At 48.5% G+C, this 4359-nt stretch overlaps 1 pseudogene; it reads left to right on the top strand.

Annotated features, from left to right (window-relative positions):
* Positions 1 to 821: 821 nt before the first annotated feature.
* LOC100963338 lies at positions 822 to 1789 on the top strand (annotated as a pseudogene).
* Positions 1790 to 4359: the final 2570 nt, after the last annotated feature.

Genomic DNA, 4359 nt, shown 5'->3' with positions numbered 1-4359 from the left:
GCCGTGGCTGGGTTAGAACCCACCATCCTCAGTGTATGGGGCAGGCGCCCTCGTCACTGAGCCACAGGTGCTGCCCAAGACAGATGATTGCTCTACAAATAGAGTTGGTATGGGACCCCCAACTGCTCTTATTCATGAAATTTGAAAAATAGCATCTTTTTCATGAATCCTACAGGAGAATAGAAGGGGAAGTATATCAGTTACTGATGGCGTTGAAGTGCTATGTTTAAGCTTTTTTTCTTTTAAAAGAGATTTTTCCTAAAAGGTTCTTGGTTTTCCTAAAAGGTTCTAGATTTTTCCTAAAAGGTTTTCCAGGTTTATTGGTCATATTGATCTTCCAGGTTGCAGGGACAGTTATAGGAAACCTCCCAGCCTGGAAGCTAGGCATCTTCTAGAGACAGAGGTGGTGGTTATGGAGATTCTCCTTGACTCTGCCACTATGGCGCCCAGGCAGGAGACCAGGAGACCACCAAGTCCTAAGTTCTATTATGCTTTTTTGTTTTTGTTTTGTTTTTTCAGGGTAACAGAGAGATTTTATTTAGGAAAAGGGAAAGTTTAGAGCACTTCAAAAGAAAGCTAGAAATGAGTCCCTCTCGTGAAGGAGAGACAGTGAGAGAGACTCACAGGAGGGCAGCGTGGGGGTATGAATACCCACTTCCTCTCAGTTTGAAATTGGTTGTTTTGAGTACCGAGAGCTGATGCGAGATGGAGGAAGATGCGACCGGAGGCCGGCAGTCACTGGGAATGGAGGAGCGTGTGGGGCATGCGGCCTAGAAGTCTGAGCTTGGAGTTCACCTCAGATGTGGTGGAGCCCCCGGGGTCTGAACAGGCCTTTAGTCACAATGGAGGACAAACGCAACATCCAGATCATAGAGTGGGAACACCTGGACAAAAAGAAGTTCTGTGTGCTGGGTGTGGCAATGACAATGATGATCCGGGTCAGCGTCTATGCGTTCACTCTCATCCACACACAGCTGCAGGTTCAGAAGGGCAAAAGCCTCTACCAAGGGACCTTTGACGCCTTTATCAAGATCCTACGAGCAGACGGTGTGACTGGCTTCTACTGGGGGGTTCCTGGTTAACACCTTCACCCTCATCTCTGGCCAGTGCTATGTCATCACATATGAACTCACTCAGAAGTTTGTAGCTGACTACAGCCAGAGCAACACAGTCAAATCTCTGGTGGCTGGTGGCTCAGCTTCCCTTGTGGCCCAGAGCATCACACTACCCATTGATGTCATCTCTGAGCATCTGATGACACAGCGCAAGGGTGAAAAACTGGGCCGCTTCCACGTGCAGGGGGAACCCAGAAGGACAATCGGTAGTTGCCTTTGGCCAAACCAAGGACATCATCAAACAGATCCTGCGGGCTGATGGGCTTCGCGGCTTCTACCGAGGTTATGTAGCTTCACTGCTTAGCTACATCCCAAACCGTGCTGTCTGGTGGCCCTTCTATCACTTCTACACAGAGCAGCTCTCCTACCTGTGTTCAAAGGAGTGCCCTCACATTGTCTTTCAAGCCATCTCAGGTCCTTTAGCTGCAGCCACTGCCTCTATCCTCACCAGTCCCATGGGTGTCATCTGAACCCACGTGCAGCTTGAGGGCAAGAACTCTATCATCCTGACCTTCAGACAACTGATAGCAGAAGAAGGGCCTTGGGGCCTCATGAAGGGCCTCTCGGCTAGAATCATCTCAGCCACACCTTCTACTATTGTCATTGTGGTGGGCTATGAGAGCCTCAAGAAACTCAGCCACCGACCTGAGCTGGTGGACTCAAGACACTGGTAACCGGCGATGGGGAGAGTAACCTGTTCTTTTCACACTACTTTGGGTTGGAGGCAGAATGGGGAGGATAGTACCTTCTCCCCGTGCCCCCAGTGCATACTGAGCCCTGCCCTGGGTCAGGCCCCCTATTTGAGACAGTGATGGAAACTTTGAACTGCTCTTGCTGAAGAGGATCCATGCCTGGATTCCTTGCCTCCACTATTTTTAATTCTCCTGCTGAGCTGGGCACCTTCACTCAATCCCTGTTTTCCATCCTGCCCTAAGAAACCCACCCTGTTTACCCTTCTTCTGGTTCACTTGTTCCGTCTGTGTCCCCAAGACTCTGAGAAGAGCTGTACATAGAACCTGCTTCCTGCCACTGGTTCTTCACTTGAACTTTGAGCCTAGGCTCCACGCAGTTGCTATAAGCCCTCTCCCTCTTCATCTCTTAGGTTTGCTTACTATTGGGGACTGAGCTGCCCACCAGACCACTCTGCTTTGCCCTGTCACATGGAGCTAAGGTGCCAGGTACTTTTGCACGGGGAGCAGGAGGAGCAAAAACTCTGGTTTTTCAGAGCACTTATCTTCTCTTTGGAGGAGTTAATAGATTGGGGAGGAATGTGGGTACTTTATTTTGTGTATTTTTTTTTTTAATATCTGTGAACCAGGCTGGCTAGTGATTTAGTCCTGCTAAAGCACTGATCCTGCTGTCAGAGCCTACCTTGTTCTCAGACTGGGGGGAAAATGTAGTCTAGCTTTTTCCCCACCCCCCCTTCCCTTTCCTTTCAGTTTTCCCTTCAGTCCCAGCAGCCGTAAGACAATATAAGCTATGGGCTTCCCCTGGTCCAGAAACTACGGTGGTGGGCACAGTCCTAAGCAGATCAGACGGTCTGAGGTATACTGGACTTGGAGCACTACCCTGAAAAGTCGGACTGAGAAAGTACGTGATTTGAAAGGTGGCAGGAGGGTATGTGTTCCCCACACCCGCTGAGCCGAGCCGAGGAGCGGGAAGTGGAGGTTCTCAGCCCCAGACAGCCATGTACACACCCCAGTCACTCAGACTCATGGCAGCACGTGTTATCTCACCAAGGGAATCTCTGAGATGTGGAACTGTGTTTTTCTTCTCTCTGGCTGTGAAGTCATCCCAGTCATGATTCTCTGTGAGGGGTACTGGAGGGAGAATAAAGAGCAGTTCAGGAAGTCACCCATACCAGGAAAAAAAAAAAGAAATTGGTTGTTTTTAATTGGTTTCTTTGTACCACCAGGCATTATTGCCCTTTTTTATTGGTTGAGTGGTGAATGATCCTGTGGATATCAGGGACTGATTAATCTTTCTGGGTTTAATAAAACTGGAGTGGCATAGGCAATGTGGATAGAAAACAAAAGAAACCTGCACAAGTTTCAGCGTAACAAAGATTTTTTTTTAACCTTCATTTATTTTTTTTATTGAGACAGAGTCTCACTTTGTGGCCCTCGGTAGAGTGCTGTAGCATCATAGCTCACAGCAACCTCCAACTCTTGGGCTTAAGCAATTCTATTAACTCAGCCTCCCAAGGAGCTGGGACCACAGGTGCCTGCCACAACACCTGGTCTCAAACCTCTGAGCTCAGGGCAATCCACCTGCCTCGGCCTCCCAGGGTGCTAGGATTACAGGTGTGAGCCACCATGCCTGACCATAACCAAGATTTTATTTAGGAAAAATGAAGAGAAAATGTAGAGGACCTCCAAAGGGAGTTGGAAGTGGGTCCTTCTGGTGAAGGAGAGAAGGCGAGAAGGAATATGCTTCCTCTTAAGCTTCCCATAAGAGACCAGATTTCTCTGTTCCTGGTCTACCTGCAGGGAAAGGGTGGCCAACAGTTTCTCACTGCATATTTCTTGGGTTCACAACCTAACACTAACCGAGACAGAGGTGGAAGCCAGATTGAGCTAGAAGCTGCCTCTCACTCAGTTTCCCAAACGAGGCCCAATGTCGTAGAGTAAATGCATTGCCTGCCCCTTGTCCAGTCAATAGTGAGCAGTGTGCTGTAACCACCAATATGGGGAGAAGGCAGTACCCAGATGACTTAGGACAGGGGCCCTCAACCCTGGCTGCACATTACCGCCACCTGAGGATCTTAAAAATCTACCAAAGTCTTCAACTGCCCCACTTCAGAGACAATGATTTTTTTGGTGTTTTGTAAAATGTTGCCCAGGTGATGATTTGCAGGCCATGGTAAGATGTTTGCCATAGGACAGAGGAATCCTTTCAGAAAGGTTGCATGGAGGGAGCTTTGCTGTTTGAAAAGCTTTTTCTTTGTTCTGTGACTTGTCAGTGGCTCTGTTCCCTTCAAATGTTAAAGCAGCATCTGAAGATTCCCTACCTACCTAAAGTGTGATCCACAGACCAGTGGCATCTTCATCACCTGGAAGCTTTATTGAACTACAGACCCCGGGCCCCAAGCCTGACCTGCTGAACTAGAGTCTGCATTTTAATGAGATCCTGCAGGTGCTTCATGGACACATTAGAATTTAGGGAACACTGCCAAAAGACCTGCATTCTCAAACTTGACTGTGTGTTGGAGTGACCTGGAGATTTTTTTAAACTACGGAGGCCA

This window comes from Otolemur garnettii, unplaced genomic scaffold (assembly GCF_000181295.1).
Source record: "Otolemur garnettii isolate 467f Iridium unplaced genomic scaffold, OtoGar3 scaffold00002, whole genome shotgun sequence".
Taxonomy (NCBI): domain Eukaryota; kingdom Metazoa; phylum Chordata; class Mammalia; order Primates; family Galagidae; genus Otolemur; species Otolemur garnettii.
This window is presented reverse-complemented; position numbering and strand designations above follow the sequence as displayed.